We start from the raw sequence: 14,161 nt of genomic DNA on the forward strand, positions 1-14,161 counted from the left end.
GTCTGGAAGGAAGATCAAAAAATGTCATCTCCCCTCACCCTCAACAGCATTTCTCATCAAAATCACCACATGATGAAATCAACTAGACTTCTGCAGAGGCAGCTTCTACCCTTTCTCTCTCCCGAAAGTGAATTTGTAAATGCTTCACTCATCAGGCAAAGGTGAATCCTATAAAACCAAAAGACTAGAGCAATTGTTCACAAACTTTTCACCACCACCGTGACTTTCCAAAATGTATTTCATCTGTGCCCCCACCCCCATGTCAGCAGAGTCTTTAAAAGATTTTGTTTATCAAAAAAGCTACATATGTATTAAGCAAGATACAATTTGTTCTGCCCATCCTAATACTGTTCTTTGTCAACCTTAATGGAGATTGCAAGTGATTTATTAGCAGCAAAGTTTATGGTAGTATTATGAAAGCACAGACTATTAATAAACAAGAGTAACTAAGAATACAGTCTTTTAGAACACGGAACTCTTAGTTGCTCAATACTGGCTGTCATTGTGGCAGGATTCAACCCATTTAAGTCAAGCACTAAAATCACATGACTTGTGCTCTGAGAATTGCATTTGGCTCAGTGCTCTTGTCCTAGTTGTTTCTTTGATGTCATCAATGACCAAATTAAGCTGGAATTACAGTAGCTTGGTCTTAGTAATATGGCAAACACACAATTTAGAGCCCTTGGTCAGCTCCATGGTCCCAAACTGTGTGCCAAGGCACCCTAGCATATTGTAACTAATTCACAAGAGCACTGAAAGACATATTAAATTTTCTAAGGAAACATAGCAATTTCTCTCAGGTACCACACAAACTATCAAGTTGTGTGGATATATTTAATAAATAGAACTGTTAGAAATTTCTTTTGGCTTAGGAATACTATGAAAAAATTACCAACTCACTGTGATCTGGAAAAGATTTGCAACCTCTGTATTATCTATTTTAGTTTTCCCCCATAGCCCTATTAAGGATACTGCATGGTTTCACTGACCTTTTTGAAATGGAAATATTAAAAAGAGCTCCAAGATCCTTTTTGGCCTCATGAGCCCCAAGCTGGTAACTGATAAACTAAGATGTCTCTAAAAATCACATCAGCAGACCAAAAGTGTGTATTATTGATAAGTGCATTCTTTATCATGATACATTTATAGCAATACAATGCTTCCTGCTCTTGATTACCTTCCCCACCTTTAAAACTTTCTAAAGGTAGAGAATGAGTAAAGAGAACACATCTGGGGAGACATTTCATTTAACAAAAATTGACTAAACATATACTTAGGTGACATGTCAATTGAGATCTGAATGAAGAAGGAGAGAATCACATAGGTAATTAGGGAAAGGCTTCCAGGCAGAGGGTTGCAGCAGGTGCAAAGGTGAGAACATGTCCCGATAGGAGTTTGCATTGAAAGTTTGACTCTTTCGAATTTGACTCTCAGATACTGGTTAGCTTATCATAGTAACTTTGTGAACCTAGAAATCCAAGAGCCAAGTAAGTTCAGGCATGCCTCAGTGACTTGGGCAAGATGCAAACACCCCATTAAAACTAGCAAAATGAACTTGCCTTCCCTCCCTCCTTTCTTCCCTTCCTTCCTTCCCTCTTTCCTTCCATCCAATCTCCACCAAAGGTGATTGAAACTCCACTATCTTGGGTACTTACTGTACAGCAGTAAATAAAACACACATGGCTCCAGCCTGCTTGAAACTTACAGACTAGCAAACGAGGGTTTTTGTAAACAAAAAATCCCGAGTGTGAGAGGTATCAAATATTTGTTCCGTGAACCTGGCCCAAATGAAAAGATAAATGTTTGATCAATGAATCAATATTTAAATGAATGAACAAATTAGGAGATGGATTGACTGACCTTTAAGATTTTATAACTCTGAGATTTTTACCATAGCAGGATAATTAGAATTTTTTTTTTCTGAATCCCATTTTCTATTCCTATATTGGTGTGAGTGAAAAATGTTGAGAAAGAATTAGGCTAAATCTGCCAGTCATAAAACTTCATAAGAAAATCAATTAAGTAGCTCAAAATCATTTCTGTACTTTCAGAAAAAAAGAAGCAGCTGCCTGATGATATTTTTAATTGAATTCAGAAGCTATTACCTACAAGAACCTTTAATTTATTCTTACCCAGTCAATCGAAAACAATTTAAGCAAAGCAGAATCTGTTTTCTTCTAAGTTGCAACTGAGCTGAGAGCTGTCATGCCAAGTTTCACCCAGTGTGAATTTCAGCAGCAGAATGATAAACACCAGTAAAAGAAGCCCTTTTCTAGAAAGCCAGCAGGACTGCTTTAGCCAAGTTTATGCTACTAGGCAACAACTTAAGAAAACCAATATTCTGTTGCTAATTACCCATCTAAAAGGCTAGAGAGGAAATTACAGAAAGAAGCAATCTTCTTAATAATTCCCCCATTACCAAATCCTGAATCATCTCTTACCCAGGAAAGGATGAACATCGAAGTTTCAGAGAATCCCAGTTCTCATTAAAGTAAGAGAAGAGCCTGTTTCCCTAAAGGAATGGGCTTAACGATTCTGTGTATAGATCTTACCCCCATCTAGAAATGTACAAATGTCATGGGTGAAAGGGACAGACAGGGCAAGTTTCTGGGAGCTAAAAGGGTGGGAGCTGGAACCCCAAACTTATGTCAACTCTGTCACCCACATTGCAACCCGGTCTCTACTGGTTCATCCATTCACTCATTACATGTGAACAAGACAGAAAAGTTTACAGTGTAGTATAGAGTCAGGTAAGAAATAGGTAAACAAATAAACGAGATCATAAAGATAACTGTGCTTTGAAGAAAATTTCCAAGGTGATATGATAAATAGTAACGTGAGAAGCCTCATTTAATAGGGTGGTTAAGAACCTTCAGAGCATTCTTCTGGTCCAAGGTTTTACATATATTGCAAATGTTCTCTGTGTTCTTTTTAAGTTGGGCCTAACCATGCTCCTATAACATTAGCTAATGATGCTTATTCTTTTCCAGCCAACTCATGATGAGTCTGAGGAAAGGAAGAGAAAGGAAGGGAATGGGGGAAATTCTTAATACAATGGTTCAAATAACCCAACATAAGAATGGTTGAAATAAGCCAACATGAGAATACCATAAGAAAACTCACTTTTTCCTTTATGATCACGGCATAGCCAAATTCTTTAGAAAGGTTAAAAAAGCAAGAATATTGAATAAACAGTTGCAAAATTGGATTTCAAAAAAATGTAAAGCTTTTGCTCTTAGAAAGACACCTTTTGAGAAAGGAAAAGGCTGACTGCAGACTGGAAAAAATATCTAATATGCATCCAAAATATTATTTGTGTACAAACCTAGTATTCTCTTTATATATACATACATGTGGGCATATACGCATGTATGTATATATACATATAGGACATATGTGTGTATCGTATTTCATCTATATCTAAAAAGAACACATATGGAACACAGAGAATTCTTAGATATCAATAAGAGGACAAAACTCAATTTTTTTTTTTAAAGATTTTATTTGTTTAATTTACAGAGAGAGACACAGCGAGAGAGGGAGCACAAACAGGGGGAGTGGGAGAGGGAGAGAAGCAGGCTTCCCTCTGAGCAGGGAGCCCAATGTGGGGCTCGATCCCATGACCCTGGGATCATGACCTGAGCCAAAGGCATCCGCTTAACAACGGAGCCACCCAGGTGTCCCCAAAACTCAATTTTTAAATGAACAAAAGGTTTGAATAGGAACTTCACAAAGGAGGATAAGCAAATGGCAAATGTCATGAAAGATGGTCAACACCATTAGACATCAGAAAAGTACAAATTACAACCACAGTGAAACACTCCTTTACACCCTCTAGAATGGCTAAGATGAAAGAGTAACCATACCAGGTGTTGGTGAGGATAGGAAAAATCTGGAACACTCCCAACACAGCTGGTGTACAGGCAAACTTGTATACAATGTTCATAAAATCTTTATTCATAATATCTACAAACAGAAACCTACTGCCCATCACAGGTGAATGGATAAACAAGTTGTATTATATCCATAAAGTGGAATACTATTTAGCCATAAATTGAACGACTAATACATTCAACAATATGAATGAATGAATCTCAGAAACATGCTGAACAAAATAAGCCGAGTATAAAAGTATATGATGTGTGAAAACATTTATAGGAGATTCTAGAAAAAAAGAGATAAAATCTGCAGTAATAAAAAACAGATCAGTGGCTATCTGGAGCTGGGGTTTAGAATGGATTGACATTTAGAGGGCATGAGGAAAATTTTGGAGTGATAGAAATATTCTACAATATGATTGTGAATATGATGGTGGTTACAGAGATGTATGTATAGATTTGTCAAAACTCTCAAAATTCTGTTTATTATATGTAAATTATAATAATGTTGATTATAATACAACAAAGTTATTTTTGAAAATTAGCTCCCTTCAAAAAGTGGTTTTAATGTTTGCTTATAATACTGATAAAAGTGTGTCATTTGCTGGATCAATTCATAAAATTTGAAATTGGAAATTTAGGCAGACATGGGGCCAATATAACAACCATGGCCCCAAGTATTCACTGACCTGGTTTTACTAAATTTTGCTATACCAATCTTGAAAGAAGTTCTGTGAAGAAAAAGTCTCTCTGGTCCAGTAGATTGTAAAGAGACCGAATGACTTATTCGGTCACACTATACACATTTGGTATAATGTGTAGATTCATATTATATCTCACTATAACTTTGGTTCTAAAAGTCCTATAAAGAATATCTAGTGGAACACAGTTTGGGAAATGCTGAGTTAGTTGATCAATGTCAATCTGGAGGGAAATGTATTAAAATGTTTTTCATCATCTATATATGTTTTAAATATGAAAAAAGGTGATTTAGTATGCAGCATTTTCCACATGTGTTTGAGCATGGTGTTGATCTTGTAAAATTGGCTTTCCATATTATTTTCTGACGAATAAAGTTTTTTAGGGTTCTTACAGAGAGCTTGGTCTTTGACTCTATCTTTATAAACAACTTGGCCAAATGGCAAAAATGGGATTGTCAAATTTTTGGATGGCACAAACTATTTTTTTTAAATGATAGTCATTATTATAGAATTCGAATCTATTAAGATGCCTGTCTTGGACAGGCAAGATTGATGGGATTTTAAAAATTATTGAAAAATCAATTAAGTGTATATGTTTTCTGGGGGACAGAGGAGAGCAGGCTTTGGAGTTTTGGTTGACCACAAACTCAATCAAAAGTATAATCTTACAGCATTAAAAACCAACTCAACCCAGTCTCCACAATTAAAAGAATAGTGTCCAGAACAATAAGAAGAGATCCATTATAGATAAGTACCATTGTAGATCTAAAAGATGGAGAACGGACTGAGAATAATACCAAAGGAATACCATCCAAAATCTGGGGAAAAGAATACACAGGCATAATGGTATTTGCCTCCAAGTATGTGAGGAAATGTCATGGACTGTCACTCAAGCATCTTGGTTGCCAGCTTCTAGACCTTTTTAAATCTTTTTAAATCTCTAATTGGATCTAATCAGGACTGCTTTAATCAGAACAGAAATTTGTTCACAAAATCCACAGAACATGGGAAGACCAGGTTCCTCCCAGGATGGAGGGAACTCTGGGACAGGGTGGCCAGATGCCCAGCAGGGGTCACAGACAGTAGAAATCTGGTCCCTACTCCCCTCACTCTACCATTAACGATGAACCACCAGCACCCGCCCCATCCTTGCTTTTGCAGCACCCAAGACTCAACATCGGTTAAATGGCAAAAAAGGTGGACCAAAATCATGTGCCTGGTCCGGGCTGGATTTGTTTAGAGTTCTTCCAAAATCAGAAATGCAACAATTACTAAGACTCATTCAGTGAGAATTTTAATGTCAATAATAGAATCAAATTTTTAAAAAATTAAATTAATAATGGGCAAACAATATTTTAGGAAGGGAATGTACCTTAGAAGTTATCTACAAAACAATTAATCTTTTTCAATGTGGAAACTGCAACCTCCCTTGAGTAATCAGATGAGTTTTTTCATAGACTCTCAGTGAATGAGTACTGTAGGATCCAAGGGCAGACTGACCCAAGTTGGGCCACTTTGGCATGAAGATTATTTTTAGTTAAAAGCAAACAAAACCCAGCAGACTCAGGAAAAGCTGTTTAGCTTTACACAAATGCCTAAAAGAATTTCAATAGAGGAACTGCTCCAGGAAGAGAGTTATCACTGTAAGTAATTACATTATAACTGTGACTAGGTATGGTAGAGAGGGAAGAACCCAACAGGGCCTGTTTGATCAAAGTCATCTATGTCCCATTGTTTCTGTCTGGCCCAACTAAACTTTGTTTACCAAGCATTTACCTTTTTGTCTTCCTGTGAATTGCATTCCTTCCCTTATAAAGTCCCAGATCCCCACTCACAACTGCCCCCCACCCCCGCAACCATTCTCCTTAGTTAGGAGTGACATATATACCTCATTTTGCCTGACTGTCTTTGGAATTTTTATGTCTATGTGGATTCCCTGTTTGTACAAAATTAAATTTGACTTTCTCCTGTTAATCTGACTCCTGTCAATTTGATTCTTAGTCCTGCTAGAAGGACCTTAAAGAGCAAAGGAAATTCATACCCCTGACAGTATCAAAAGAAACGCAGAACCTAGGATCTCCATGTCTTCAACCCATTTTTCTCTATAATAAAATACTGCCTCTTTTTTCAACTGAACAATTTCACTTACTAATATAAATATACTGAGATCCCCATATCTACATATTATTGTTAACAGAATTAATGTGAACACAGGAACGTATGACCATGAGGGGAAGAGGGAGAAAGTTAAGGGGGAGGTAGAGACAAGATAAAATAGCCATTCAAACTTAATGTGTTTGTGTAATTTTTGTTTGTTTGTTTGTTTGTTTCTGATACGACCTCCAATTTACTAGCATGTCCTTGGTTTTGAAGCTAACCTTTTCTGGCAAGAGTGTTTAAGGAAAAACAATGCCTTTGACTATTAACAAAATGTCACTGTGAAGGCAAATTATTTTTCATCTGCTTAGTAAACTTTTTGACTGATGAAAAATCGATGCTTCACCAATTCTTCTTTCAGGTGTTGTATGTCTGATATGTCTCCAATGTCATCTGGAAACTACTGTTTAAATACTACTTTAATGAGAAAAATCACCTATGGCTGGTCTGGTACTGCCTTGAATGGATTTGCGGCTGATAAGTGACTGATAAGATGCTTGTTTGAAATATTTTATTCCTTTATTTGTTGCCACTTTTTCCACGGTCCATGGAGAAATTAGCTTTAATTATTTTTTTAGTTGCCAGAACACAGCAAATCCTCCTTTCTTGAGAAAGGGCAAACACTATTAGACTCTTATTTTGCCCAATTCTTTTGTAAATCAAAATATTGAAACTAGTGGATTAAACCATTAGACAACATTCCCTGAAAGACAGAGTATATTATATCAACTATTTCTCCTTAATGTAGTGGCAGAGAAAGAAATAAGAATTTCCTCAAATGTTGTGTCAAAATTTTGGGATAAAACGCGGAATTTCAGTCATTCAGATTCTTCATGTATATACCTAATAATTTTCTGGCCTCCCACTTCCTTTCAGATTGATGTATGGTGTAGATTCTCTAACTGCTCCCATCCTGAAACAATGTGTCCTTTAGCAGCCAAGAATGTAGCACAACCCAGAAGCACTCATTTAAAAGAAAATTAAAAAATAGGAAAGAAGAAAGGACATTAACGGGCTAATTTTTTTTTTTTTTTAAGATCTCAAAGGAGGAAGGAGAGGGACAAGCTGACTCTGTGCTAAGCATGGAGCCGCACGTGGGGCTCCATCTCTTAACCTTGACATCATGACTGAGCTGAAACCAAGAGTCGGACACTTAACCAATGGAGCCACCCAGGTGCCTCTGTGTTCATTTTCTAATAACAACTCCATAGTCCTCTCTTCTGTTGCTCAGCATCTCCAGTGGAGACACCTCTACCACTCAGACTCTGAATCCTACCATTTGGCTGATTTTAGACATTATCACATTGTCACTAACAGCCTGTTTACCACCCCATAATACCACAGGTCAGAAGGGCTATCATGGCCTTTTCTAAGCTAGCTCGGTTTTCTTAGAGCAGAGTTCACACTGGGCAAGTTTTCTTCTAGAATTCCAAGCAACCAACCTCTTTCTCATTTGAATTTCACCATTAATTCACCTTGGAGTATTTGTTGTGACATCTATCTTTACATCCCTGATGTTTCTAGAGGAAATACTTATACTGAACTAACTCTGGGAATCATCTGGGAGGAAGGGTTTGCATAACCATTTCGAAAATAACATCGTGGCAGCCTTCCCAATTCACAGCCACAACATCCTGTGGAAGCAGCAAAACTGTTTAGAAAGCCAACAACCAATTTGAATTAGAGCAATTCCATGGAGGGTCAGGGCAGCAGGGCTTCTTCTTCTTCTTCTTCTTCTTTTTTTTTTTGAAGATTTTATTTATTTATTTGACAGACGGAGATCACAAGTAGACAGAGAGGCAGGGGGAAGCAGGCTCCCTGCTGAGCAGAGAGCCTGATGCAGGGCTCGATTCCAGGACCCTGGGATCATGACCTGAGCTGAAGGCAGAGGCTAACTCACTGAGCCACTCAGGCACCCCAGGGCAACAAGGCTTCTTTTTCTAGAATGTAGAATAATGGTATTCTTATATCATGATACAAGATAGATCTGAAACAAGTTTGAGCCCACCCCCCAATCCTACTTAACATGAGTATACTTTTTTCCCTCTATGCTATTGCATGTTCACGACAGTTATGATCCATTAAACCGACTTCATGATCCACTAAGTTGTCATGACCCATAATCCAAAAACGTGAAGAATTTCTCTGTTATGTGGGGTCATTTCAAATGGCCATGTTTTAAGGATTCTAAAGCAGTGCTTAGACCCACCTGAAACACTAGATAAATGAAGATGGCTTTGTCCCCTGGCTAGAGTCTGATTCAACCAGTAAGGAGCAAGCAACAGTCATTGTGAAGACTAAGTAATTCTAACATGGGGCCAGGATTGGGATCCATTGCTCTAGTGTAGAGCCACTAAAAAGAAAACCTACCAGATCCTTTATTGCAGTACACTTGTCTCAAGAATCTCTCCCAGCAAAGTTATTCTGCATAATGCAAATTTGTCCCTCCATAGCTTGTTTATATCGGTTTGCTGCATTCAGTACAGGATGATCTTGAAAGTACTTTACAATCTCTGTTTTTCCACTTGAGCAGCAGAATCCCTAAAGGCCAGGAGGCCTGAGCACTTGGCCTCCTGCCTTGGACACAATGTGGAGGCAGGCCTGGGTTATGATACAGCTGTCTCTGCTCTGTGTGACCTTTCCCCTAGTAAGCTCGGTTTCCATGAACAGAAACTAGATGCCTGAAAGCTGACACATGGAAAGTGCCTGCTGGTCTACAGCAGTGACCCTTCACCTACTAAACTTCCCCTTGTTGACTCTACTGCCAGCCAGAACAGCCAAGGCTGTGGCCAGAACAGCCAAGGCTGTGGGTGTGGGACTGACCTTTTACCCACTTAGCCCTGCAGAGGCCCAGCATCTGCAAACGTCTGCAGGATGGGCTGTATTTCTTCCTTCCAACACAATGTTGATGAAGAATCACTTGCTTTTTATTTCTTAAACAGGAAGTGGGACTATAAGTTAGGGCTGTTAGCATGAGAAAACAATCCTTTCGTTCCAATACACAGTGCATTCTGAGGTGTCTGTTTGTTGCCAGAGGCGGTGGGGGCACCCTACTGTACAAGGGCTGAAAGAAAGAACACAGAAGGGGTCCCCTCACACCTTTGTTCTCTGGACTCAAAGAGGACTAGTGAAACACAGCCGGGCCCCTTTCTTCAGTCAAGAACATAAACATGTCACCCAAACTCGGCACTGCTGGATGTCCACATTTAGTTTTCAAAAGACTGAAAGCAGAAAGGAATGTGTGTTTGTGTGGTTACTGTGAAAGCTAAAGATAGTGTAGTTTTCTTTCTGGCAAAGTCTAAGGGATGCTCTAATATGAAGGACACCAGGAAAAAAAAAATCAACATTCTCGAAGAAACAAGCTATTGAGTTTCCAGCATCTTTTTAAAAAAATCTAAATTCAATTAGCCAATCTATTATACATCAGTAGTCTCAGATGTAGAGCTCAATAATTCATCAGTTGTGTATAACCCTCAGTGCTTATCACATCACGTGCCCTCCTTAATGCCCATCACCCAGTTACCCCGGCCCTTCACCCATCTCCCTTCTGCAACCCTCAGTGTGTTTCCCAGAGTCTCTCATGGTTGGTCTCCCTCTCTGATGACTTCCCATTCTGTTTTCCCTCCCTCCCCCTACGGTCCTCTGCCCTGTTTCTTATATTCCACATATGAGTGAAACCATATGAACATTGTCTTTCTCTGATTGACTTATTTCGCTCGGCATAACATCTTCCAGTTCCTTTTGGTTTGTTTTTGAACTCAGTTTTATACAATCGCTTCATTTGGGCCAGAAGGAATATGCATTCTTCGTTCTAAAGAGTCAGAAAGGCTAATGTAAAAAAATCTGAAATTTCCCAAGCTGCAGAAGAGTGTGGCAAAGATTCTCTTTTAAACTAAGATTGAGAACTCCCATTTTCTACTAGCTATGTGTCCTAGGTGACTTAATGACTCTCCTGCCTTGGTTTTTCCTCTGCAAGAGAAAGTGCTGGATTAACGAAGGATTTTCATGCTTGTAGTTGACAGTTTTACTCAGGGGAAGTTTCTCCAAGTGGAAAGGGGACTTTGGGGGCAGGGGTCCTGTTGCAGGCCAAAATGTGAAGACAGTTTAGACCTGGAATAACAAGGCGTTACACCTTACAAATCTGATGCCCTGATTCACTGATGTCTAGAGAGCTATGTTGAGAAGAATCCTGAGCCAAACCAGACCTAACAGGAAAGGATGTTATGATCTGTTGGTGGTGGGGTCAGCCACGGTTGGAGACGGAAGAACTTATACAACGTGCACTTGCTTAAACTAGTATTTTCAAACAAAGAAAAATTTAGTGTGACATCTGGTTATCTATCTTTTTATTGCTAAGCATTATTAAAAAGAAAACCACAAGTCAAAAATGGTATCACTTCGACTGAGTTCCCAAACTGGGGCTTAATATCTGACCTAATTGTAGTTTTGTCTTTCCCAGAAATGCACTCTTAACTAGTTGGTCAGCAATTTTCCCGCCAGTGCCGGGGGGGGGGGGGTGTCAGCCACTTGGACTCATCTCTACCCACCTTCATCTCTACCCACCTTCCCCAAAGTGGAGGAGGTGATCTGCATGATAAGGTCCCTTGCTTTTCCTCTAAGGGAAAATGGCCTCCGTCGAACAATCCTTTTTCTTTGCTAGTTAACTTTCTTGTCCCACCCTTTTTCTATAAAACCTTCCCATTCTGTATGACCCTTCAGAGCTCCCCTCTACTTGTTAGATCAGATGCTGCCCAGTTCATGAATGGTTTAGTAAAGCTTAATAGGACTACAAAATTTACTCAGCTGAATTTTGTTTTTTAGCAGCATATAGATATACAATGCGTTACATATACTAATAGGCCAGTACCCAGGAATTGACTGAACTAACCAGTCAGCAAGGAATGTGTGTATAACTGACTAAATTTTCTCATTTTCTTCTTCTTTTTTTTAATTTGACAGACACAGCGAGAGAGGAAACACAAGCAGCAGGAGAGGGAGAGGGGGAAGCAGACTCCCAGCAGAGCAGGGAGCCCGATGAGGGGCTCCATCCCAGGACTCTGGGATCACAACATGAGCCGAAGGCAGACATGTAACAACTGAACCACCCAGGCACCCCTTAAATTTTCTCATTTTCACGTGGATATTCAGTGAGATGTTGACATGCTTTTGATCATACCCCCTGCACTGGGTTAAGCAAAGAAGTCACAAAAGAGGAAGCGACCTCTAAGGTTTGTCTTCCAGATGACTTGGTGCCTGATTTGTGCTCCTTTTATTATCTGGAACACCAGGAAAGCCTGCCTGAGGCAGTCAGTCAGTTCTACACAAACCAAGGCTGGACTTTAGTTTTAATTGTTAGCGTTTTGGTTTTCCAAATAAGAAATTCCTGTTTGGACACCATGTGGGGGTGAGGGGCCGGGAGGGGGGTGAGGGTTCAAAGGAGAAGAAATGTCTTATTTGGTGATAGTCTCAGGAAACTTGGGCAATGATCAGCAGTCAGAGAAAAGGAACAAGCCACAGGCTTGGAAGTAAAGTTTCAGCCGACAGTAGCTCCGACAGTAGCTCCGTGTCAGTCCACAGAAGGCAATAGCAGGGACAATAAGGGACTAAGAGCTGATTATGGGCTCCTCAGGCCTGGAGTCTCCTGGCCTCTTGGTATGCCCAAGGGGGTTAGAGTAGAAGGCAGGAGAGCACTAATCCAATTCCCTGTCCTTATTCTGCCTTCCAATTCGGTCAAAAGCTTATTCTGAATGGATACATGCCAAATTTGTTTGCCTATTCTTTAGCTATATTGACTGTCATTTGACTTTTGAAATAACCTTAATTTTTCCTATAATCAAGAAGTAACACAAGTTTCATTGCTAACATTTGGAAAAGCCCAAGAAAAGCCAATGGAAATACTGATACATCTAACTGACCCTCCCTCCCCCATAACCGCTACGGACATTCTGGGATATTTTCTTTTATTCATGTTTATACATATAATATTAAAAATATTAACCATGTATGTTTTCCACTAACATTTCTTATTAGTCCATGACCCCTTCTCTCATTTGGGCAGCTGAACCTTGATTCACAAATGGAAGCCAAAAATACTTACACATATTTGGGAGATTTGCTTTATTGAAGAATTATGATATATGGGTTTTTTTTTGTTTTTTCCCCTCAGATACATAAAATCCTAAGTATGGTTTCTGTGATCCATCACTATTCCTCTCTTAAGTTTCATTTGAGTCTTCAACAAATCAGTGTCTGCATAATATAGTACCTGGAACTATATTAATCTGCTTGAGAAAACACACTCCGTGCAGCAAGGCAGGACCACCACTCCATTGGTTTATAACAGTCTATAGTCATTCTCAGGGAATTACCCAGTTTCCACAGATGAATTCAGTGGAGACATGAAGAGAACCAATACACTTGAAATACTTAAAATGATGGAGATAATCTCAAATCATTCCTAGCAGGATACCATATTGGTCTGTATTTGCTACCTTGGTCAGGGGCACTTTCAGAGGTTTATACTTGGCCTTCCGCACTATGACAGCTCTGTAACCCCACAGGCCATGGACCTCATGTGGAGTTTTTCCAAATGCCATTTGCCAAGTTTGTAAATCCCAGTTATATATGCATTCAAGGACCAGGGGAATGACCTCTATATCTGACCAGGGCAGGACCCCTCTCCTGTGAAATGTTTACTCTGGAGCTCCCAGCTGGGTTGACTGGGGGACGGTGAGTGAAAGACTAATAGGAAAGAAGCAATACTGGGTAGGGAAAGCTTGGAAACTGTGTGGCATCTACGACATCTGTGGAAGGAAAGGGGGCATAGGAAGCACAACTGACCTGGGACAGACTCACCCTGCAATGCAAATGTGACAAAGCCGTAGTCACCCAGAAGAGGTCCTGGGAGCAAAGAATTCCTTAACAGAGTCCCACATAGAGGAGAGATGGCCAGCCCCAGATGCTTGTCCATCATTGTGGATGGACGAGAAGACCGTGGCCTCAGTTCAAACACTGCACAGATCGAAAAGCTGCTGCAGATGGCCTCTGTCAGCCGATGGCCTCCTGCTGCCCACTGCACGTAACTTAGTGCACGGGTACGTCATGTATTTCTATCCATTCCCTCATGAGTACACATGTTGTTTTCACATTTTTGTTGTTGTTGTTCTTGCAGGCAATATTGCCACGAACACTCTTGTACAGTGTATCTGTACAGTATATCTGTACAAGATACTGTATCTTGTACAGTATCTCTGCATTCTCTGTTGGTAAAACAGAGTGGAATGACTAAAACACCTGGTAACTATCCTTACAATTTTTGAAAATTCTGCCAATTGCCTTCCAAAAAAAATTGCCAATTATACGCTCCCACAAATAGTATAGGAGAATGTTTATTTCCCCAGGATTTGCCAACACGAGATGTTATTA

Source organism: Mustela erminea, chromosome 11, assembly GCF_009829155.1.
Source record: "Mustela erminea isolate mMusErm1 chromosome 11, mMusErm1.Pri, whole genome shotgun sequence".
NCBI classification, from domain to species: Eukaryota; Metazoa; Chordata; class Mammalia; order Carnivora; family Mustelidae; genus Mustela; species Mustela erminea.